This window comes from Ranitomeya variabilis, chromosome 4 (genome assembly GCF_051348905.1).
Source record: "Ranitomeya variabilis isolate aRanVar5 chromosome 4, aRanVar5.hap1, whole genome shotgun sequence".
Lineage (NCBI taxonomy): Eukaryota > Metazoa > Chordata > Amphibia > Anura > Dendrobatidae > Ranitomeya > Ranitomeya variabilis.
In genome coordinates, this window is record NC_135235.1 from 413,166,330 (window position 1) to 413,191,997 (window position 25,668).

At 43.8% G+C, this 25,668-nt stretch overlaps 1 pseudogene across 1 annotated transcript in view; it reads left to right on the forward strand.

The window, feature by feature from the left end:
- Positions 1 to 15,703, forward strand: part of LOC143765028 (uncharacterized) — a 30,678-nt pseudogene extending 14,975 nt beyond the window's left edge. The window contains exon 6 of the transcript XR_013213314.1: positions 13,989 to 15,703. The product of XR_013213314.1 is annotated as an uncharacterized LOC143765028 (transcript). The remainder of the gene's footprint in view (positions 1 to 13,988) is intronic.
- Positions 15,704 to 25,668: the final 9,965 nt, after the last annotated feature.

Below are 25,668 nucleotides of genomic sequence, written 5' to 3' on the forward strand. Positions count from 1 at the left end.
TGTACAGCTGACATGTGTGCGCAATAGCGGCGGGTGAAATCGCGATTCACCCGCCACTATTAACCTGTTAAATGCCGCTGTCAAACGCTGACAGCGGCATTTAACTACCGCTTCCAGCCGCGCGGCCGGAAATGAGCACATAGCTGACCCCGTCACATGATCGGGGGTCAGCGATGCGTCAGGATGGTAAACATAGGGGTCCTTGAGACCTCTATGGTTACTGATGGTGGCCTGCTGTGAACGCCCCCCTGTGGTCGGTGCTCATAGCAAGCCTGCAATTCAGCTACATAGCAGCGATCTGATGATCGCTGCTGTGTAGCTGAGCCGATCAGGCTATGCCAGCTTCTAGCCTCCCATGGAGGCTATTTAACCCCTTCCCGACCTTTGACGCCACGTAGGCGTCATGAAAACCCGTGCCAATCCGACCCATGACGCCTATGTGGCGTCATGGAATGATCGCGTCGCTGCTGAGCGGGTGAAAGGGTTAACTCCGATTTCACCTGTTCTGCAGGGACAGGGGGAGTGGTACTTCAGCCCAGGGGGGGTGGCTTCACCCCCCCGTGGCTACGATCGCTCTGATTGGCTGTTGAAAGTGAAACTGCCAATCAGAGCGATTTGTAATATTTCACCTAAAAAACTGGTGAAATATTACAATCCAGCCATGGCCGATGCTGCAATATCATCGGCCATGGCTGGAAATACTGAAGTGACCCCCCCCCCCACCCCACCGATCGCCCCCCCCAAGCCACCGATCTGTCCCGTAGTCCCCTCCGTCCTGTGCTCCGCTCCCCCGTCCTCCTGTCCGCTCCCCCCGTGCTCCTATGTCACCCCCCCCCCCGTGCTCCGACGCCCCCCCCCCGTGCCCCGATCTCCCCCCCCCCCCTTATACTTACCGAGGCTCCCGGTGCCCGTCCGCCTCCTCCATGGGCGCCGCCATCTTCCAAAATGGCGGGCGCATGCTCAGTGCGCCCGCCGAATCTGCCGGCTGGCAGATTCATTACAAAGTACATTTTGATCGCTGTGGTAGGTTCTATCACAGCGATCAAAATAAAAAAAATAATAAATAAACCCCCCCCTTTATCACCCCCATAGGGTAGGGACAATAATAAAATAAAGAAAATATTTTTTTTTCTTTTTCCACTACGGTTAGGGTTAGAACTATGGTTAGAACTAGGGGTAGGGTTAGGGTTACGGGTAGGGTTAGGAGTAGGGTTAGGGTTATGGCATGTGCACACAGTGCGGATTTGGCTGCGGATCCGCAGCGGATTGGCCGCGGATCCGCAGCGGATTGGCCGCGGATCTGCAGCGGATTGGCCGCGGATCCGCAGTGGATTGGCCGCTGCGAATTCGTAGCAGTTTTCCATCAGGTTTACAGTACCATGTACACCTATGGAAAACCAAATCCGCTGTGCCCATGGTGCGGAAAATTCCGTGCAGAAACGCTGCGTTGTATTTTCCGCAGAATGTCAATTCTTTGTGCGGATTCCGCAGCGTTTTACACCTGTTCCTCAATAGGAATCCGCAGGTGAAATCCGCACAAAAAAACACTGGAAATCTGCTGTAAATCCGCAGGTAAAACGCAGTGCCTTTTACCTGCAGATTTTTCAAAAATCGTGCGGAAAAATCTCACACGAATCCGCAACGTGGGCACATAGCCTTAGGGTTAGGGTTGGAATTAGAGTTAGGGTTGGAATTAGGGCTAGGGTTGGAAATAGGGTTAAGATTAGGCTTGTGGTTAGGGTTACGGATAGGGTTAGGGGTGCGTTGGGGTTACAGTTGTGGTTAGGGTTGGGATTAGGGTTAGGGTTGGGATTAGGGTTAGGATTAGGGTTGGAATTAGGGTTACGGGTGTGTTGCGGTTAGGGTTGTGGTTAGGGGTGTGTTGGGGTTAGGGTTGTGATTAGGGTTATGGCTACAGTTGGGATTAGGATTAGGGGTGTGTTGGGGTTAGTGTTGAAGTTAGAATTGAGGGGTTTCCACTGTTTAGGCACATCAGGGGTCTCCAAACGCAACATGGCGCCACCATTGATTCCAGCCAATCTTGCGTTCAAAAAGTCAAATGGTGCTCCCTCCCTTCCAAGCCCCGACGTGCGCCCAAACAGTGGTTTACCCACCACATTTGGGGTACCAGCGTACTCAGGACAAATTGGGCAACAACTGTTGGGGTCCAATTTCTCCTGTTACCCTTGCAAAAATAAAAAATTACTTGCTAAAACATAATTTTTGAGGAAAGAACAATTATTTTTTATTTTCACGGCTCTGCGTTGTAAACTTCTGTGAAGCACTTGGGGGTTGAACGTGCTCATCACACATCTAGATAAGTTCCTTGGGGGGTCTAGTTTCCAAAATGGGGTCACTTGTGGGGTGTTTCTACTGTTTAGGCACATCAGGGGCTCTGCAAATGCAATGTGACGCCCGCAGACCATTCCATCAAAGTCTGCATTTCAAATGTCACTACTTCCCTTCCGAGCCCTGACGTGTGCCCAAACAGTGGTTTACCCCCACATATGGGGTACCAGCACACTCACAACAAACTGGGCAACAAATATTGGGGCCCAATTTCTCCTGTTACCCTTGTGAAAATAAAAAATTGCTTGCTAAAACATCTTTTTTGAGGAAAGAACAATTATTTTTTATTTTCACGGCTCTGCGTTGTAAACTTCTGTGAAGCACTTGGGGGTTGAACGTGCTCACCACACATCTAGATAAGTTCCTTGGGGGGTCTAGTTTCCAAAATGGGGTCACTTGTGGGGGGTTTCTACAGTTTAGGCATATCAGGGGCTCTGCAAACGTAACATGATGCCCGCAGACCATTCCATCAAAGTCTGCATTCCAAAACGTCACTACTTCCCTTCCGAGCCCCGGCATGTGCCCAAACAGTGGTTTACCCCCATATATGGGGTATCAGCGTACTCAGGAGAAACTGGACAACAACCTTTGGGTCCAATTTCTCCTGTTACTCTTGCAAAAATAAAAAATTCTGGGCTAAAAAAAATATTTTGGAGGAAAGGAAACACATTTATTATTTTCACGGCTCTGCGTTATAAACTTCTGTGAAGCACTTGGGGGTTCAAAGTGCTCACCACACATCTAGATAAGTTCCCTTGGGGGTCTAGTTTCCAAAATGGAGTCACTTGTGGGGAGTTCCTACTGTTTAGGCACATCAGGGGCTCTGCAAAAGCAACCTGACGCCCGCAGAGCATTCCATCAAAGTTTGCATTTCAAAACGTCACTACTTCCCTTCCGAACCCCGACGTGTGCCAAAACAGTGGTTTACCCCCACATATGGGGTATCAGCGTACTCAGGAGAAACTGGACAACAACTTTTGGGGTCCAATTTCTCCTGTTACCCTTGGGAAAATAAAAAATTGTGGGCTAAAAAATCATTTTTGAGAAAAGAAAAATTATTTTTTATTTTCATGGCTCTGCGATATAAACTTCTGAGAAGCACTTGGGGGTTCAAAGTGCTCACCACACATCTAGGTTAGTTCCTTGGGAGGTCTAGTTTCCAAAATGGGGTCACTTGTGCGGGAGCTCCAATGTTTAGGCACACAGGGGCTCTCCAAACGCGACATGGTGTCCGCTAATGATTGGAGCTAATTTTCCATTCAAAAAGCCAAATGGCGTGCCTTCCCTTCCGAGCCCTGCCGTGCGCCCAAACAGTGGTTTACCCCCACATATGGGGTATCATCGTACTCAGGACAAACTGGACAACAACATTTTGGGTCCAATTTCTCCTATTACCCTTGGGAAAATAAAAAATTCTGGGCTAAAAATCATTTTTGAGGAAAGAAAAATTATTTTTTATTTTCACGGCTCTGCGTTATAAACTTCTGTGAAGCACGTGGGGGTTTAAAGTGCTCACTATGCCTCTAGATAAGTTCCTTGGGGGTCTAGTTTCCAAAATGGGGTCACTTGTGGAGGAGCTCCAATGTTTAGGCACACAGGGGCATTCCAAAAGCGACATGGTGTCCGCTAACGATGGAGATAATTTTTCATTCAAAAAGTCAAATGGCGCTCCTTCCCTTCCGAGCCTTACCATGTGCCCAAACAGTGGTTTACCCCCACATGTGAGGTATCGGTGTACTCAGGAGAAATTGCCCAACAAAATTTAGGATCCATTTTATCCTGTTGCCCATGTGAAAATGAAAAAATTGAGGCTAAAATAATTTTTTGGGGAAAAAAAAGTACTTTTTCATTTTTACGGATCAATTTGTCAAGCACCTGGGGGTTTAAAGTGCTCACTATGCTTCTAGATAAGTTCCTTGGGGGGTCTAGTTTCCAAAATGGGGTCACTTGTGGGGGAGCTCCAATGTTTAGGCACACGGGGGCTCTCCAAACGCGACATGGTGTCCGCTAAAGATTGGAGCCAATTTTTCATTCAAAAAGTCAAATGGCGCTCCTTCCCTTCCGAGCCCTGCCGTGCGCCCAAACAGTGGTTTACCCCCACATATGAGGTATCAGCGTACTCAGGACAAATTGGACAACAACGTCCGTGGTCCAGTTTCTCCTTTTACCCTTGGGAAAATAAAAAAATTGTTGCTAAAAGATCATTTTTGTGACTAAAAAGTTAAATGTTCATTTTTTACTTCCATGTTGCTTCTGCTGCTGTGAAACACCTGAAGGGTTAATAAACTTCTTGAATGTGGTTTTGAGCACCTTGAGGGGTGCAGTTTTTAGAATGGTGTCACTTTTGGGTATTTTCAGCCATATAGAACCCTCAAAATGACTTCAAATGTGAGGTGGTCCCTAAAAAAAAAAATGGTTTTGTAAATTTTTTTGTAAAAATGAGAAATCACTGGTCAAATTTTAACCCTTATAACTTCCTAGCAAAAAAAAAAATTGTTTCCAAAATTGTGCTGATGTAAAGTAGACATGTGGGAAACGTTATTTATTAACTATTTTGTGTCACATAACTCTCTGGTTTAACAGAATAAAAATTCAAAATGTGAAAATTGCGAAATTTTCTAAATTTTCGCTAAATTTCCGTTTTTTTTTTTCACAAATAAAATCAGAAATTATCGACCTAAATTTACCACTAACATGAAGCCCAATATGTCACGAAAAAACAATCTCAGAATCGCTAGGATCCGTTGAAGCGTTATTGAGTTATTACCTCATAAAGGGACACTGGTCAGAATTGCAAAAAACGGCAAGGTCATTAAGGCCAAAATAGGCTGGGTCATGAAGGGGTTAAGCATGGCAAAAGTAAAAAAAAAAAAAGTTTTTAAAAATATGAAAAAAAATATAAAAGTTTAAATCACCCCCCTTTCGCCCCATCCAAAATAAAACAATAAAAAAAAAAAAACCTACACATATTTGGTATCGCCGCGTTCAGAATCGCCCGATCTATCTTTAAAATAAAAAAGCATTAACCTGATCGCTAAACAGCGTAGCGATAAAAAAATTAGAAACGCCAGAATTACATTTTTTTTGGTCGCCGCGACATTGCATTAAAATGCAATAACGGGCGATCAAAAGAACGTATCTGAACAAACGTGGTATCATTAAAAACGTCAGCTCGGCATGCAAAAATTAAGCCCTCACCCGACCCCAGATCAGGAAAAATGGAGGCGCTACGGGCATCGGAAAATGGCGCATTATTTTTATTTTCTCTAGTAACCCCCCACTTCACACCTGGAGGATGTTACCCCTTTCCTAATAGGGACAGGAAATGACCAAGAGGTTAAATAACCCCTCCCTCATCCTCCCCCTCAGTGTTTTTTCCTGTCCCTACTAGGGATGAAGAGGTCATCCCAGGTGTACTGTGCCGGCAGCGGTCACCGGGGGATATAAGCATTATTGCCGGGCAGCTGGGACTGGACTTACGTCTCTTCCCCGCGTGCTGCTCCCGTCTCTTCTGACTCGGGACTCTTTGCCACCATTCCGCACCTTCAAGGCAAGGTCTGGGGCATTCTTCGGCTGGAGGCCTCTCTGAGCTCTCCAGTCCTTCTCCTCCTCTGTGCGCGCGCGTGAGGACTTCCGGTCTGAAGCCGGCGGCAGGATGTGACATCAGACGCCAGCCGGCTTCAGTGGATTGGAAGGTCCTTTTGCTTTCCATGCTGGAACGCAAGGTGAACGGCGCGGATTATGTCGGCGGTCTCCCTCCCACGGACATCGGAGGAGGAGGTCCTCTATCCATGAGGACAGGTGCTGCAGTCCGGTCGCCTATATTAGGCCCTGGACAGGAAGACATCTCAGGTGGGACCACTGTGTGGTGAAGACCATGGAGATGTCCGCTTCCTCGCGCTCTGCATCTGCAGATCCCAGCACCATCTCGGCCCCAGTGAGTAGTCTGGCCCAGGGTGTCCACTCCCTTATGCGGGTTATAATCTTATGATTCCTTTTCCCCTTCTTTTTTAGGGGGACAAGGAGCCGCATCAGGAGGCAAATATAAGGCCATGTGCACACGTTCAGTATTTTTCACGTTTTTTTCGCGTCTTTTCGCTATAAAAACGTGATAAAAACGCGAAAAAAAACGCTTACATATGCCTCCCATTATTTTAAGTGTATTCTGCATTTCTTGTGCAAATGTTGCATTTCTTTCCGCGAAAAAATCGCATCCGATTGTGATCCGCGGTGACCGCGACGTCATCGAAGGTCCTGCACCACACCATCTATAGGAACGGACGCCGCTGAGGAGATCGGCTGTCTGCAGAGGGTGAGTATAACCATTTTTTTAATTATTTTTAACATGATATCTTTTTACTATTGATGCTGCATAAGCAGCATCTATAGTAAAAAGTTGGTCACACTTGTCAAACAGTATGTTTGACAAGTGTGACCAACCTGTCAGTCAGTTTTCCAAGCGATGCTACAGATCGCTTGGAAAACTTTAGCATTCTGCAAGCTAATTTCGCTTGCAAAATGCTAAAAAGAAACGCGAAAAAAACGGGGAAAAAACGCAAAAAAAAAATGCGGATTTCTTCCAGAAAATTTCCGGTTTTCTTCAGGAAATTTCTGCAAGAAATCCTTAAGTGTGCACATACCCTGAAGCTACCCGCAAATGCGCAGTTTGTATGAAGAAGCTGTCCTCTTCATACAAGAAACCATTGTGCAAAGAGTGCACAGAAAAAATTATCAGGGAAGAGCAGCCATCTCTGATGGAAGAGATCAAAGGCTTAATCCAGCATGAGATTAAAACCTCTCTGGCCACTCTTTCCCAACCTACACCCTCTCCTAGTGCTCCTCCTGAGGCTTAAAGTACCTTCACATTAAGCGACGCTGCAGCGATAGCGACAACGCTGCCGATCGCTGTTTGATCGCTGGAGAGCTGTCACACAGACCGCTCTCCAGCGACCAACGATGCCGAGGTCCCCGGGTAACCAGGGTAAACATCGGGTTACTAAGCGCAGGGCCGCGCTTAGTAACCCGATGTTTACCCTGGTTACCAGCGTAAAATGTAAAAAAAACAAACAGTGCTTACTTACATTCGCGTCCCCCGGCGTCCGCTTCCTGCACTGACTGAGCGCCGGCCCTAACAGCAGAGCGGTGACGTCACCGCTGTGCTGTACTTTCACTTTCACTTTACGGCGCTCAGTCAGTGTGGGAAGCGGACGCCGGGGGACGCGAAGGTGAGTATGTACTGTTTGTTTTTTTTACATTTTACACTGGTAACCAGGGTAAACATCGGGTTACTAAGCGCGGCCCTGCGCTTAGTAACCCGATGTTTACCCTGGTTACCAGTGTAAAACATCGCTGGTATCGTTGCTTTTGGTGTCAAACACGACGATACACGCCGGTCTGACGACCAAATAAAGTTCTGAACTTTGTTCAAAGACCAGCGATATCACAGCAGGATCCTGATCGCTGCTGCGTGTCAAACTAAACGATATCGCTAGCCAGGACGCTGCAACGTCACGGATCGCTAGCGATATCGTTTAGTGTGAAGGTACCTTAAGAAAAGGAAACTTAATCCACAGGATGAAGGGCAGGAGGACTCTCAAGGGGAGACGTCGTACGAACCCCCAGAGGAGGGTGAATTATCCCTTGACTCTGAAGCTTTCAGCAAGAGAGATATTACTTCTCTTCGACTGACATAGAAGAACTCCTTACAGCAGTAAGGAAGACTATGGAAATCGAGGAAGAGAAAACAGCTCAGTCAGTACAGGAAGAGATGTTCGGGGGCTTCGTTCTAAGAAAAGACAGGTGTTTCCCATTCATAAGAATATCCGTGATTTAGTTCTAGTAGAGTGGGAATCCCCAGAAAAAAAGGCTGACTCCAGCAGAGATTAAGGACAGATTTCCGGTAGATGACGAGACAGCTTCATGCTGGTCGGAGGTTCCAAAAGTGGACGTCCAGATTGCTAGGGTAGCCAAGAAAACCACGCTACCATTTGAGGATGCCTCCCAATTGAGAGATCCTCTGGAACGTAAGATGGATGGACTACTAAGAAAGTCGTGGGAAATGTCAACATCCTTACTGAATATCAACTCCGTATCTACCTGTGTTGCTAGGTCAATGCATCGCTGGCTGGGGCAACTAGAAGAGCACTTGTCCTCAGGTATCCCCAGAGAGGATATTCTAGCCTCCTTACCTATCTTCCAGAAAGCAACAGGCTTCTTAGCGGATGCCTCCGCAGAAGCAGTGAGTGTAACAGCGAGATCATCTGCATTGTCAAACTCAGTAAGACGAGCAATTTGGCTAAGGTCCTGGTCTGGTGATATGACCTCTAAGATGAGGCTGTGTTCTATTCCCTTCAAAGGGAAGTATATGTTTGGACCTGCCCTGGATGATCTTCTGGAGAAGGCTTCAGACAAAAAGAAAACTTTACCAGAAACCAGGAACCCTAGAAAAAGGCCCTTCCGCACTCAGCAAGAGCATACTCCTCAATATAGGGGAAAAGGCAAGACGGGACGTTGGAGTTATCCAAAAGGGGGAAAAGACAGGAATCTTTTTCTCTCCCAGACCCAAAATCAAAGAAAGCAATGACGCCACCACGGTGGGGGGTCGAATCTCGAACTTCCTCCCATACTGGCAAAAGATCTGTGTAGATCAGTGGGCGTTAACATTGGTCAGAGAGGGGATAAAGATAGAGTTTGTATCATATCCCCAAAAAAGGTTAAAGACCAACAAGATTATCGACACCAAACCTACAATCCACATTGATAGCGGGAGTACAGGATCTCTTAGCCAACAATGTGATCACAGTCCCGGAGAACGAGAAGAACAAGGGTCATTATTCCAACCTATTCATGATAAAGAAACCAAATGGAGCCCATCGGATAATAATCAACCTGAAACCTCTGAATCAATATGTAACCTACAGAAGATTCAGGTTGGAATCTGTCAGATCGACAGTGCCCTTAATAGGACAAGATTTCTTCATGGCGACTATAGATTTACAGGATGCATATTATCACATCCCAATTCATCCAACTTATCAAAAATTTCTAAGGTTCGCAGTTGCCAGAGGGAAAGAGATAGACCACTTTCAATTCAATGTCCTCCCGTTTGGTCTATCTTCAGCCCCAAGGATCTTTACAAAGATCATGTCCGAGGTAATGGCCTACATCAGAGGTCGGCATATATGCATAATCCCGTACCTCGACGACCTCCTGGTAGTGGCTCCCACAGTTCCAATTCTACAGGAGCATCTTCAAACAACAGTCCAGATCTTGTCATCTCTAGGTTGGGTGGTAAACCCCCAAAAATCGGATATGGTTCCATCAACAACAAATATCTTCTTAGGAGTCCTGTTAGACTCTCACAACCAAACATCTTTTTTACCCGAACAAAAACGGACCCTGCTCACATCAAAGATAAGAATGTTGCGGGACAAGAAGAGAGTATCTCTGAGATGGGCCATGTCGGTTCTGGGGACCATGACATCATGCATCCAGATGGTGGAATGGGCACAAGCCCACACCAGAATACTCCAGACTCATATTTGGTCAATCTGGGACGGATCCCCAGATTCTCTAGACAAAAACATCCGAATACCACTGCACGTAAAGTCCTCATTGACATGGTGGTTACAAAAGGGGAACTTAGAGGAGTTCCCTGGTTTCAGGATCCAGCGGTGACTATAACAGTAGATGCCAGCGGAAAAGGTTGGGGAGCTACGGTAGATCAACATATATTCCAAGGAGACTGGCCAATCGAAATAAGCCAACGATCCTCAAACTTCAGAGATCTAAAGGCGGTAGAGGAGGTTCTCAAAGCAGCAGTAGCTCTTGTTCAGAATTCCCATATAAAAATATACTCGGACAACGTAACAACAGTTGCCCACCTTCGCCATCAGGGAAGCACAAGACACGAGGATCTAAAAACAATATCAGCCAGAATATTTTCGTGGGCCGAAGAACATGTTCTCTCTCTATCTGCCCTATACATATAAGAGGAGAAATAAATATACAGGCCGACTTCCTGAGCAGGACAAAGATCCATCCAGGAGAATGGAGCCTAGACTCGGAAGTCTTTCAGATACTGGCCAGAAGGTGGGGACAGCCAGAAGTAGACCTATTCGCAAACGGTCAAAACACAAAAGTGAACCAGTTTTTCTCGCTAGATCCAACCAATCCGGGGCTAGGTGTGGACGCATTGGTCCAGCCATGGACATTTACACTAGCGTATGCGTTTCCTCCATTACCAATTCTACCAAAAGTCCTACAGAAGATAAGAGCAGAGAAGGTCAAGGTAATCTTGGTGGCTCCATTTTGGCCCAAAAGAAGCTGGTTCGGGACTCATCAGCCTAAAAATAGATGGACCGATGGTACTCCCTCCAGTCAGAGACCTCCTTTACCAAGGGCCAATACTTCATCCAGATCCCGAGAGATTACACCTGAATGCCTGGCTTCTGAATTCTCAATTCTAAAGGCCAAAGGGCTATCAAAGAACGTCATTAAAACATTACAAAAAAGCCGAAAGGTGGTAACCAATTCAATCTATCAAAAAATTTGGAAGACCTTCATCACATGGAGTGCTCCTGAACGGCCTAACCCAGACAGGCCAAACCTATCCAGGATCCTGGATTTTTTACAGGATGGGCTGGAAAAAGGTCTCAGACCCAGCACCCTCAAGGTACAGGTGGCAGCCCTGAGCTCTTATTTTGACCAATCTTTAGCCGACCATAGATGGATAAGAAGATTTATGATGGCGGCATCCCGCATATCTCCAAGGCCCATAAACATAGTCCCATCCTGGGACCTTACACTCCCACCTTTTGAGCCCTTGTCATTAATAAGTATGGATAAACTCGCCTGGAAGACCACCTTCCAGGTAGCTATAACTACAGCCAGAAGAGTTGGTGAACTACAAGCCCTGTCAATCAATGAGCCCTACATGAAGATTCTACAGGACAGGCTTATTCTGCGATTGGATCCATCCTTTCTCCCAAAAGTCGTCTCTGAGTTCCACAAGTCGCAGGAGATAATTCTTCCTTCCTTCTATCAGCAACCAAAGAATGAAGAAGAAGAACAATTCCATACTTTGGATGTTCGGAGAATGGTACTTTATTATCTTCAAGCTTCAGAGAAGATTAGAAAGGATCAGAATCTGTTTATTCGTCTTCTCGGCCAGAATAAGGGGAAGAAGACTTCCAAATCTACAATTGCGAATTGGATCAAAAGAGCAATTTTGGAGGCTTATCAGATTCAAGGCCTTCCACTGCCAGAAAAATTCACAGCTCATTCTACTAGGGCAACAGCTGTCTCCTGGGCCGAGAAAGCCAGTGCTTCCATTGAGCAAATATGCAGAGCTGCTACGTGGTCCTCGGTCCACACGTTTTCCAAACATTACAGGCTAGACCTGATGTCAAAAGAAGACTTAGCCTTTGGAGAAAAAGTCCTTAGAGCTATAGTCCCTCCCTAAATATTACTCTTGGGTACTGCTCCAGGAGTGCTGTCGTGGGAGGTTACTAGAAAAAATAGAATTATTCTTACCGTTAATTCGGTTTCTAGTAACCCACCACGACAGCAGGAGTAATCCCTCCCTTTGCTTAATATACGTTCTGAAAAGAATAAATATAATTTGAAGCATTCCTTCTCCTGTGGTCCTTTATAATGACACTGAGGGGGAGGATGAGGGAGGGGTTATTTAACCTCTTGGTCATTTCCTGTCCCTATTAGGAAAGGGGTAACATCCTCCAGGTGTGCTGTCGTGGTGGGTTGCTAGAAACCGAATTAACGGTAAGAATAATTCTATTTTTTATTTTTTTTAGCAAAGTTTTGAATTTGTTTTCACCACTTAGATAAAAAATAACCTAGACATGATAGGTGTCTATGAACTCGTAATAACCTGGAAAATCATAATATCAGGTCAGTTTTAGCATTTAGTGAACCTAGCAAAAATGCCAAACAAAAAACAAGTGTGAGATTGCAATTTCACCACACTTGGAATTTTTTTCCCCGTTTTCTAGTACAAGACATGGTAAAACCAATGGTGTCATTCAAAAGCACAACTTGTCCCGCAAAAAATAAGCCCTCACATGACCATATTGATGGAAAAATAAAAAAGTTATGGCTCTGGGAAGGAGGGGAGCGAAAAACAAAAACACAAAAACGAAAAAGGGCCGCGGTGTGAAGGGGTTAATAGCCACCGGGGACCAGACTACACAAGAGACTGGTTGGATTCGCGTGTCCCCGGCAGGTTCTTCGCACCTACTCCCTTTGAGTGTTAGGACTCTCCCTGTCACATCACTGGAGCAGGAGGGGAAAAGCTGGGACCATCTGTGCGGCTTGGTCCCTGACGGATGTTATACTGTTTTTCTGGGAAATGCCACAGAGTTAAACATATATTGCTGAAACCATGCAGCCAGTGCTTGATACGAGCTGCCCATGGATCGGGAAGCATGTATTAGCTGTCAGGTTCTCTTTAAGTTGTTAAAATCTACTGGTACTCGCTCTCCCAAGTCCCAGTGGTGGTGACATATCAACAGCTCTGCATTAGTGATGAGCGAGTGTACTCTTTGCTGGGGTGACCTCCAAGTATTTATGACTGCTCGGAGATTGTTTTAATCGCGGCAGCTGAATGATTTACAGCTACTAGACAGCTTGATTACATGTGGGGATTCCCTAGCAACCAGGCAACCCCCGCATGTACTCAGCCTGGCTACTAACTGTAAATCAGCTGCCACGATGAAAACTAAATCTCCAAGCAGTCATAAATACTCGGAGGTCACCCGATTGTGCTCGGGAAAGCCCAAGCAACGAGTACACTTGCTCATCACTACTCTGCATCAATCAGTGGGCTCTCAACCCAGTAATTGGCTGCAGCACTGTTGACTTCAAGTTGCCACTGCAGCTGTTAAGTGGCCAGAAAACAGTTGCATTTATCAGCACTTGGCTGCTACTTGCCCTTTTTTACTTACATGAAAGCAGTAGGGGTGTAATCTATTTGTCACACTCTGCTTGTTCGTTTTGGTCTAGTTTTTATTAAATAAATAATGACCCAGTGTAATGCGGGTGTTTGTTTTTTTTGAGATTGTACTTACCTTATTTTAAGACCAAATGTTTTGCTTTTTTCTTTATTATTATTCCCTGGTACATAAAACCATAGGTTTCTAATGGTATGTGCACACGTTGTGGATTTGCCTGTGGAATTTTCTGTGCGGATTCTGCATCTCTTGGCAAAAAACGCAGATCAAAATCTGCGCATTTTTTTGCAGATTTTGTGTGTTTTTGTTGCGAATTTACTTCGGATTCTGTGCGGATTTCATGCGTTTTTACCATTGCCGATTTCTGTTATGGAATGGGTGCAGAAACGCTGCAGATCCGCACAAAGAATTGACATGGTCCTTCTTTTACTCCGCTGCATTTTCCGTGCGGAATATTCCGCACCATCAGCACAGCATTTTTTTCCATTGATTTACATTGTACTGTAAATCACTTGCGAATCTGCAGCGTTTCTGCACGGAAAAAACGCTGCGGATCCGCAGGAAATCTGCAACGTGTGCACATACCCTAAGAGGGTGTACTCATGACAATATGTTTATATGTATAATATACTATATGAGCAACCTGCTACTTACATTCTTGATTACCTGCAGATGGAAGCAGAAGCTGGAACATCTCCGAGAGACCGTTCATGGGAGCTCAAGATTGTGAGATCCAAAACCCCATAGTCACAGAAGATTTTTCGGGTGACCAATCTGCAGCATTAGTTCTTCACAGTATAGATCTATCTTCTGATCCATCTAGTTATGCCGGATCATCTGCTTCTTCTGCTATATCACCCACTGTTACTACTCGCAATGGGAGTAAAATACATTATTGTTCTGAATGTGGGAAGTATTTTACCAGGAGGTCAAATCTTTTGGCCCATCAGAGATATCATAATGGAGACAGGCCATACCCATGTTTGGACTGTGGGAAACGTTTTTCAAGAAAAGACAGACTTCTAGCACATCAGAGAATTCACACTGGAGAGAAGCCTTTTGTTTGTCTTGTATGTGGGAAATGTTACACCCGTAATGAGTCACTTATCGAACACCAAAAGAGTCACTCTAGCCAGAAGCCGTTTTCATGTTCTGAATGTGGCCGAAGTTTTAAGTATGAGACAACTCTTTTTGATCACCACAGAACACACATGGAACAGTCATTTTCATGTCCAGAGTGTGAAAGCTGTTTTTTCCACCAATCTGAGCTTGAAGAACACCTCATCAGCCACACAGTTGAAAAATTAATTGCATGTTCTCAATGTGGATTTTTTTTTGCAAACCAGTCCGATCTTGATGAACACGAGAAGAGTCACCGCTGTGAGTTTTCTTGTTTTAAATGTGGAAAATCTTTCACCAGAGATATGACACTTCAGCAAGCTCACACAGGTGAAAAGCCATTTTTGTGTCCGGATTGCAATAAGCAAGCAGCACGTAAATCTGTAGTGGTTATTGGTTAAGTATAAGCGTACTCGCACTGGGGAGAAACCATATATGTGCTCTGAATGCGGAAAGTGCTTTGCACAAAAATCCGTTCTTGTCCAGCATCAGAGAACACACACTGGGGAGAAGCCATTTGCTTGTCCTGATTGTGGAAAATGTTTTGCCAAGAAATCAAACTTGATACCACACATAAGAACTCATAATGGTGAGAGGCCATTCCCATGTCTTCAGTGTGAGAAATCCTTTACTAGAAATGATCGGCTTTTAGCGCATATGAGAACTCACACAGGGGAGAAGGCATTTCAGTGTTTGGAGTGTGGGAAGTCCTTTTCCTTTGAACCTGAACTCATCATGCACAAGAAATCTCATCTAGATGTGAAACCCTTTGTGTGTGCAGAATGCGGGGAGTGTTTTACAGAGATATCAGATCTTCTAAAACACAAGGCAGCTCATGTAGATGAGATGGCATTTGTATTCTAAGAATTAAATGCTCATTTTTACAGACAAGTTTTCTCAGCATGACCAACAGACTTTTTGACTTTCAAGAGCCTGAAATCTTGGATTATTTCTGGTCGGCTTGCCCTGTTCCACATTTTAAAAACTTTTTATTATTCTTTTATTGTTTAAAACAGCAGTATTATATAAGTGTTATTTAATATTCACAGTTTGTATTTTATTGGCATTGGTTGAGAATCAATAACCATGGTGGCTACATTGTGTCTTGAGTGCCATGTTCAACTTATTGCCCTGCTTCATGTGACAAGTGTCCAGTATTCATGGAAATTTCTGGTACTATTTTTCTAAATGGCACAAAAAAAATAAAAAAAAATAAAGCATGATTCATTCTGTTATAAGAACTTTTCCAGATTGGAGATTGAGAAGTAAAAGCTACATTCAAGTGCTGATTTGCTGTGTAAAAAATATATATATATATATATATATGTGTGTGTGTGTGTGTGTGTGTGTGTATATATATATATATATATATGTATGTGTGTGTATATATATGTATATGTATGTGTGTGTATATATATATATATATATATGTATATATATATGTATATGTATATATATATGTGTGTATATATATATATATATACATACATACATACATACATACATACATACATACATACATACATACATACACAGTGGTGTTCAAAAGTCCTGCATAGGATAAATTGATTTTTCAAGTTTTAAACGTTTTCTGTCGAATATCTTCGAGGCTAATATGACATATTATATATGGTTTTGTTCAGAATACGATTTTGCATTCTCTACCTGTAATATTTTTAGCTTTTGAAGCAGTTTTGCCTGAAATTATTGCAACAATATGGGAATTGAAAGCACAACTATATATTGTACAGCTTCAGATCCAAAATTAGCCAATCACAGATGAGGTTCTTGTGACCAATCATAACCTGGATATGGCAGCCAATCACATTGCATTACATTGCATCACATCTGCTGCTTTGTTTGTTTGTTTTATCTATTGGTCTATCTAGTGAATCATACTGTAGAGTTTTATGATGGGAGCCTTCAGATTTTTGTCAGCGGAGGATCGTGTGCGAGTTGTGGTGCTACATGAAGAGGGTTATACTGGCCCCCAGATCGCAAGGAAGGTCGGCTGTAATCAGAGTATAGTCGTAAGAATTTTGCAGAAACATAAACAGCTTGGAATTACCCAGGACAGGCCCAGATCTGGTCGGCCCAGAAAGTCAACTAAAAGGGAGGATAGAGTACTGATAAGAACATCCCTTGCCAATCGAAATCTCACGTCTCCTCAGCTTCTGCGAGAATGGCAAGAAAAGTGCAATATTGAGGTAGCAACATCAACTGTTAGGAAGAGATGTTTGGAACCAGGATTGAAAGGGTGCAAGGCCCGAAAGAAGCCATTGATGACAGCCATACAAAGACAAAGGAGAAAACTGTGGGCATTGAAATATTTAAAATGGAGGAAGGAGGAGTGGGAAAAAGTGCTAATTAGTGATGAAAGCACTTTTTGCATTTTAGGAAATGATGCCAAGTCTTATGTGAGAAGGTTCCCACATGAAGAGTACAAGCCAGAGTGTTTGAGCTTCTCTGTGAAACATCCGATGAAAGTAATGGTCTGGGGCTGTATGGCAGCCAATGGTGTTGGAAGAACAAGGTGGCTACTATTGACTGGCCAGCTCAGTCCCCGGACCTCAATCCAATTGAAAATTTGTGGCACAAGGTATCATTAGAGATATCTAGAAAACAGCCAAGGACCAAGAGTGAGTTGATTGAGGCTCTGATACAGGCCTGGAACCACATCATCACTCGTGAACATCTGCAGAAGCTTGTTCACTCAATGCCACAGAGATGCAAGCTGGTGCTCAAGAACAAAGGCTGGCCAATAAAGTATTAGAAGCTTAAGATGCACTCAAAAGGCCCTTTTCAGGACTCTGAATTAAATAAAAAATAATAAATCTTAAAAAGTAAAATTTAAGTCTGTGTGAACTTGCATTGGAAGTTAATGAACTTAGAAACCTGTTCACCATTCTACACACTGTACTGGTGTAGGTATGGTTATGTTGTAAAAAAAATTATCAAAAATGCGCATGCCATAAAATTAATACACTTGGGACATTCAAAAATGAGTATGGCAAACAATGAGGGATTACAAAAACATATATGTTCCACCAGTTTCACTGTAGAGCTGCAGAAGTATGAAACATATAGTTTTCTTCACGCCTATGCAGGACTTTTGAACACCATCGTGTGTGTGTGTGTGTGTGTGTGTGTGTGTATATATATGTATATATATATATATATATATATATATATATATATATATATATATATATATATATATATATATATACATATATATATGTGTGTGTGTATATATATATGTATATATGTGTATATATATATACACTCACTGGCCACTTTATTAGGTACACCTGTCCAACTTCTTGTTAACACTTAATTTCTAATCAGCCAATCACATGGCGGCAACTCAGTGCATTTAGGCATGTAGACATGGTCAAGACAATCTCCTGCAGTTCAAACCGAGCATCAGTATGGGGAAGAAAGGTGATTTGAGTGCCTTTGAACGTGGCATGGTTGTTGGTGCCAGAAGGGCTGGTCTGAGTATTTCAGAAACTGCTGATCTACTGGGATTTTCACGCACAACCATCTCTAGGGTTTACAGAGAATGGTCCGAAAAAGAAAAAAAATCCAGTGAGCGGCAGTTCTGTGGGCGGAAATGCCTTGTTGATGCCAGAGGTCAGAGGAGAATGGGCAGACTGGTTCGAGCTGATAGAAAGGCAACAGTGACTCAAATCGCCACCCGTTACAACCAAGGTAGGCCTAAGAGCATCTCTGAATGCACAGTGCGTCGAACTTTGAGGCAGATGGGCTACAGCAGCAGAAGACCACACCGGGTACCACTCCTTTCAGCTAAGAACAGGAAACTGAGGCTACAATTTGTACAAGCTCATCGAAATTGGACAGTAGAAGATTGGAAAAACGTTGCTTGGTCTGATGAGTCTCGATTTCTGCTGCGACATTCGGATGGTAGGGTCAGAATTTGGCGTAAACAACATGAAAGCATGGATCCATCCTGCCTTGTATGGAGCATCTTTGGGATGTGCAGCCGACAAATCTGCGGCAACTGTGTGATGCCATCATGTCAATATGGACCAAAATCTCTGAGGAATGCTTCCAGCACCTTGTTGAATCTATGCCACGAAGAATTGAGGCAGTTCTGAAGGCAAAAGGGGGTCCAACCCGTTACTAGCATGGTGTACCTAACAAAGTGGCCGGTGAGTGTATGTATATATAATATATATATATATATATAATGTGATTGCGCAGTGATTACAAACCACGCAATGGGGTGTACCCACGCACCAGACTAGCGTATGTGCAGACTAATAGCAAACATAAATACCTGGTGTACCTCTCCTGCCACTCCTACCTTGTGTATGAATAAGATCTATAGTTAATACTGTCCGAATATAGCTATCCGATAGCGCTATCCATGAAAAAAGTGAACGGGTAGAGCTATCCTATAGCCCTATTCCTAAAGGAAATTAACGGGTAGAGCTATCCAATAGTGCTATTCCTCAATGTTCCTGAGCGTAAGCTATTTCACATGGTTGAGCGCACTTGGGATCTGCCCCAAAGGCCCTGCCCAAGCCCAATGCTTGGTCCATAGACCGCACCTAAGAGTTAGTCCTGCTTTTGTGTACAACATTTTTTAGCTTTTACAATTGTTAAAAAGCTTAATAAAAGACTTCTTTGTACACACAGTTGACAGTAAACCATTTGTCAACGTTAGGAATAAGTTTACCTTGCTTCTGTGTCTCAAATATTTTGACCCTTATTTGTTGGCTTTTCCTTCCCCTGAAGAAAGCCACATATAACTGCCCGTGTGAAAACACTGGGAGAGGCAAATAAATTCCTACAATATCCAAGGACTGTCCCTGAGATTTATTGATGGTCATTACAAAAGCCAACCTGACAGGAAACTGACGCCGTTGCATCTGGACTGGCAACTTTTTATCTTTGGAAATCAGGTCAATTCTTGGAATAAGAACTGTCTGACCCATTGCTTTTCCATTTAAAGCAACGGCATGAATAGCGTTTGCTTTTAAGCCTTTCACATAAAGCCTTGTGCCATTACAAATGCCACACTTTCTGTTAAGATTACGCAGGATCATAATTACAGCTCCTGGTTTCAGCTTTAGTTCATGAGGAGGCATCCCAGTGGGATTCAAAGAGTTAAGAAACTCTGCAGGGTAATCTGTGAGAATCACACCCTCCTCTTCAGCAGTTGTGTCGGAGGGATATGGTGAGTGTTCACCTTGAACTTGACTAAGAATTTTGTCATTCAAGGTGTGAATGTCATCATCCAATGGTGTAAGAATTGCTTTATTGGCAATTGCTTCTACCGTTGCATCGGTAATCTCAATTGAGTCGCCAAAAATAGCTGTAATTAAATCACCCTCTTCAATAAAAGAATTTGGGATTTAAATTGTGTCTTCTGGTAGACCACACACATTTGACAACTCTCCATTGCCAAGTTTCAGTAACCATGAGTTGTACTCAACTTCATCCTGAGACGTTCTGTTCTCATATTCTGTTGTAACTGGAACTATGAAAACTGATTCCAGGATTTTGAGTATTTAATGGTGGACTGTACAATTTGGGCTCTTTTTCCACCTTCCACTATTCGTAGGGTTTGACGAAAGTCACCACCGTTTATGAAGACTTTTCCACCAAATGGTCTTTTTTTTTTTCCACATATGTATTGGAACAAATTATCCACTGCGTTCATATTAAAACAAGGAGTCATTGTTACTTCGTCCCAAATAACGACAGATGACTCCCTAAGCTCCTTTGCTTGAAATGAGGTTGGCTTAATTTTTGACACAGTGGTCTCATTTGTTGTAATACCAAGGCCAAACTTGGAATAGTAGTAATGTAGCCGCCAATCCAGTGGAGGCTACTGAGCAAATAGACTTCTTTTCTGCTTGTAGTGTCTTATGCAAGCAGTTGTACAAAAATGTCTTCCCACTGCCTCCTGGGCCGTCCAGAAAAAAACTGTGTGAGCTAGTGTCGTCTGGCTGTGATGCAGTATTGACTGCTTGCATAATTGCATCAAAAGCTGATTTCTGAACGTCATTAAGCATAGCTTTCAATTGCTCAGCCTCCTGCTTTATTACAGCATAATTGTCACGATACTGGCGATCCAGGACTGAAGGTCAGTGGCAGAAGCAGATGTATACAAATGACCGGACCGTGGAAAGACCTCTGGAGATGCAATATATGTCAGGGATAGTTCAATATATACGCAGATGCAAGCACCAGCCCGAGCAAGGGCCGGCCTGTATCACACACGTGCACAGAGTCTGTATGAGCAGCAGGAGTTCAGGGTAGTAGCAGCAGAATATCAATAAGAAGCAGGGAGAGACCAGCAAGACACCTTCCAACCAGGAGCTCAGAGATTGCTTCACTCAGTTAGACTGAGCACACAAAATACTCAGCAACAGGAAGCTGCCCAGGGCCAGGTATATATATATAGCAGGTCCAATCAAGCTCAGTCAGGGCTGGGACAAATCAGCAGGGCGGTGATGATCTCTATCCAGACGAAGTTCATATGGTTTCAGACAGAAATCAAGCAAGTTCCGAATAGCTACTCAAGCAAAGGAACAGACTAGCAAACAAAGAGTCACAGGTTCAAATCCTAACAATAATTCAGTTGGTCCAGTATTTCACCTGGAACATTTACTGGAGTTGGCAATCTGTAGTCAGCACAAGACTCTTTATTGTTTAAGAGCACTTCATTAATATCACGAAGAGCCAGTTGCTCAGCAATTTCTGGAGTATTCCGCCAGCTGTAATCCTCCAAAAATTCGGTTTCATATTTTTGCCATAATGCCAATGGTTTAACTGGTTCCCCATATACACAAATTATAGCAAATAATTCGCGAAGTTGGTAGGACATTTGAAAAGTGATTGCATCCGTTATACCGTCTTCCCATTGGGAATCGTCTTCCAAAAGATGAAGATCAATGCATGCATTTTTATACAGGTATGTGTCATGTACCACTTCATTGACAGTCCTTAAGTCAGCATAAGACTTTGCTCCTCTTACATGAAGTAAAAGGAGTTTTAGGTAATACAGCTCACCATCTGTTAAGCCCTTCATGACCCAGCCTATTTTGATCTTAATGACCTGGCCATTTTTTGCAATTCTGACCAGTGTCCCTTTATGAGGTAATAACTCAGGAACGCTTCAACGGATCCTTGCGATTCTGAGACTGTTTTTTCGTGACATATTGGGCTTCATATTAGTGGTAAATTTAGGTCGATAATTTTTTCGTTTATTTGTGAAAAAAATGGAAATTTGGCGAAAATTTAGAAAATTTCACAATTTTCAAATTTTGAATTATTATTCTGTTAAACCGGAGAGTTATGTGACACAAAATAGTTAATAAATAACATTTCCCACATGTCTACTTTACATCAGCACAATTTTGGAAACAATTTTTTTTTTTTGTTAGGAACTTTATAAGGGTTAAAAGTTGACCAGCGATTTCTCATTTTTACAACAAATTTACAAAACCATTTTTTTAGGGACCACCTCATATTTGAAGTCAGTTTGAGGGGGTCTATAAGGCTGAAAATACCCAAAAGTGACACCATTCTAAAAACTGCACCCCTCAAGGTGCTCAAAACCACATTCAAGAAGTTTATTAACCCTTCAAGTGTTTCACAGCAGCAGAAGCAAGATGGAAGGAAAAAAATAACATTAACTTTTTAGTCACAAAAATCTTGTAGCAACAATTTTTTTTATTTTCCCAAGGGTAAAAGGAGAAAGTGGCCCCTGAAAGAAGTTGTTAAATTTTTTCTGAGTACGCTGAAACCTCATATGTGGGTGTAAACCACTGTTTGGGCGCACGGCAGGGCCCGGAAGGGAATTTGACTGTTTGGAAAATTAGCTCCAATCGTTAGTGGCTACCATGTCGCGTTTGGAGAGCTCCTGTGTGCCTAAAGATTGGAGCTCCCCCAAAGTGACCCCATTTTGGAAACTAGAGCCTCCAAGGAACTTACCTAGATGCATAGTGAGCACATTAAACCCCCAGGTGCTTCACAAATTTATCCATAAAAATGAAAAAGTACTTTTTTTTTTTTTATAAAAATTTTCTTATAGTCTCAATTTTTTCATTTTCACATGGGCAACAGGATAAAATTCATCCTAAAATTTGTTGGACAATTTCTCCTGAGTACATCGATACCTCATATATGGGGGTAAACCACTGTTTGGGCGCACGGCAGGGCTCAGAAGGGAAGGAGCGCCATTTGACTTTTTGAATGGAAAATTAGCTCCAATCGTTAGCGGACATAATGTCGCGTTTGGAGAACCCCTGTGTGCCTAAACATTGGAGCTCCCCAACAAGTTACCCCATTTTGAAAACTAGACCTCCCAAGGAACTTATCTAGGTGTGTGGTGAGCACTTTGAACCCCCAAGTGCTTCACAGAAGTTTATAACGCAGAGCCATGAAAATTAAAAAATAATTTTTATTTCCTCAAAAAATATCTTTTAGCCCGCTATTTTTTATTTTCCCAAGGGTAACAGGAGAAATTGGACCCCTAAAGTTGTTGTCCAGTTTGTCCTGAGTATGCTGATACCCCATATGTGGGGGGGGAACCACTGTTTGGGAACGCATCGGGGCTCGGAAGGGAAGTAGTGATGTTTTGGAATGCAGACTTCGATGGAATGGTCTGCGGGCGTCATGTTACGTTTGGAGAGCCCCTGATGTGCCTAAACAGTTACAAAACCCACAAGTGACCCCATTTTGGAAACTAGACCCCCCAGGAGCTTATCCAGATGTGTGGTGAGCACTTTTTACCCCCAAGTACTTAATTGAAGTTTATAACGCAGAACCGTGAAAATTAAAAATTCTTTTTTTTCCTCAAAAATAATTTTTTAGCTCGCAATTTTTTATTTTCACAAGGGTAACAGGAGAAATTGGACCCCAAAAGTCGTTGTCCAATTTCTCCTGAGTATGCTGATACCCCATATGTGGGGGGGCACACGTTGGGGCTCGGAAGGGAAGGAGTGATGTTTTGGAATGCAGACTTTGATGAAATGGTCTGCAGGCGTCACGTTGCGTTTGGAGAGCCACAGATGCGCCTAAACAGTAGAAACCCCCCAATTCTAACTCCAACCTTAACTCCAAAACACTCCTAACCTTAATCCCAACCCTACCCCAAATCCCAACCCTACCCCTAATCCTAACCCTACCCCTAATCCTAATCCCAACCCTAACCCTTATTCTAACCCTACACCTAATCCTAACCCTACACCTAATCCTAACCCTATCCCTACCCCTAATCCTATCCCTAATCCTAACCATATCCCTACCCCTAATGCTAACTCTATCCCTTATCCTAACCCTAACCCTACTAATGGGAAAACTGGGGCAGGGGGGCGATCAGGGGGGTTGGGGGTGATCACTGGGGTGGGGGGTGATCACCGGGGGCAGGGGGATTACAGGGGGCAGGAGGGGGCTGTCAGGTGCAGGGGGGCGAGGAGATGAGCCGCAGATGGACATGGAGACGGCAGCAGCAGGTGGGGGGTGATCACCGGGGCAGGGGGGAGGGAGCTGAGATTGGTGAGTGTGGATTTGGATGGAGGGAGCGGAGGTCGGTGGGCGTGGATTCGGACGGAGGGGGAGCGGAGGTGATTTTCTGGCAGCGGCGGTGATGATGGTGGCGCCGGCGATTGCATTGAGGGCAGCGAGCAGGCACCTCACTGTTCAGCTTCCAGGAACGCCATGAAGCTGGACAGCGAGGCAGCAATGGTTTTCTCCGCTCCTCCACATCTGAATGGAGAGCTAGCGTCACATGGACGCTAGCTCCAATCCGATCTGGGGGGTGGTGACAAAGTGGTCACCTGGGCGATCGTAGCCAAGGGGGGGCAAACCCCCCCCCCCCCCCCCCTGGGCTAAAGTACAAGTCCCCCTGTTCCTGCAGATCGGGTGAAATTTCAGTTAACCCTTTCACCCGACCTGCAGGAACGTGATCCCGCCATGACGCCACATAGGCGTCACAGGTCGAATTGGCACCGACTTTCATGACGCCTACGTGGCGTCACAGGTCGGGAAGGGGTTAAAGAGACTTTACATTCGGGCAATTGTTTTCCAAATTGAGCCCGTCGTTTTTTCCATCCTTCTAGTACAGCTTTTCTATCCCAGACATAGTGTTCAGGGATTTCACTGTACAAATACTGATGAGCGGAAGCGTCAACTCTGTTTAGCTCAAAATAAGCCTGCAGAGTAGAGGCTTTTGAGTCTGAAATAACCATATCCACATTACCATCTTTGAAAAACACTTGCTGCATGTTTTCAAGGTGAACAGCAAGCCTTTTAATGGTATGTGAAGCATCATGCATTTTATTTTTTTTGATTCTCCACATTCCCTCAGGGGCGCTTATATACCGAGAATCTAAGTACATGGCTGGTTCATTCCAGTTTAATGTATCAAACTTGATATTGGCACAGTCATGTCCTTTGTATACATATTTGAAAAGATATTTAACACTTTTTATTGAAGCACATATTTCAACATTGATATGGCAATTGTACTTGAGTAATAAATAAGTGTTGTATGGAACTACCCATCTATTGTCAATTTCTTGCATTCCTCGTCTGGTTTCCCAGTATTGCGTCGACGGTACTGTGGATAACCATCAACATTGGGGTTTATCTCTGTATTAAATTCCTCTGGGAATTTTTTGCGCATTGACCATCTGTCATACATATAGCACCAGGTTGATCTTCGCCACATGGGCCACTAATCATGTGCTTCATCATTGCCTCATGCAGTTTTGGATTTTCTGTCTCATTTGGGATTTCAGCAAATACCGATTCGTTAATTATTTATTTGTCCCTCGGTTTATCTTCCTCTCTGAGGATTAAGAGCATGTGAGCGTGTTATAGTCCACACTTTTGAAATTCTATTACATGCACATAGGCAACTGCACGGCTTGGAGTTTGATTTTAAATACTTGTGCAACCAAATCTGGTCTGAACTCTGGCCTTTGCTATGGTTCTAAGTTTTCAGTAATTTCTTTCCACTTTCGGTTACAGGTCATCGTAACAAAAAGATCTGGCTTTCCGAATTTTCGGACAATTGTCATGGCGTCTTGGTAATTTTGCTGCATAGCTCTTGGGCTTCCAAGGAAAGTGGACGGTAAAATTACTGGTGTCCCAGCTTTTAGCACTTGGTGTAATGCAGCATTATTATAGCATTATTATAATGCCGGCATAACTGTCGACGCATAATGCCTTTTGATTTTGTTTTATATAT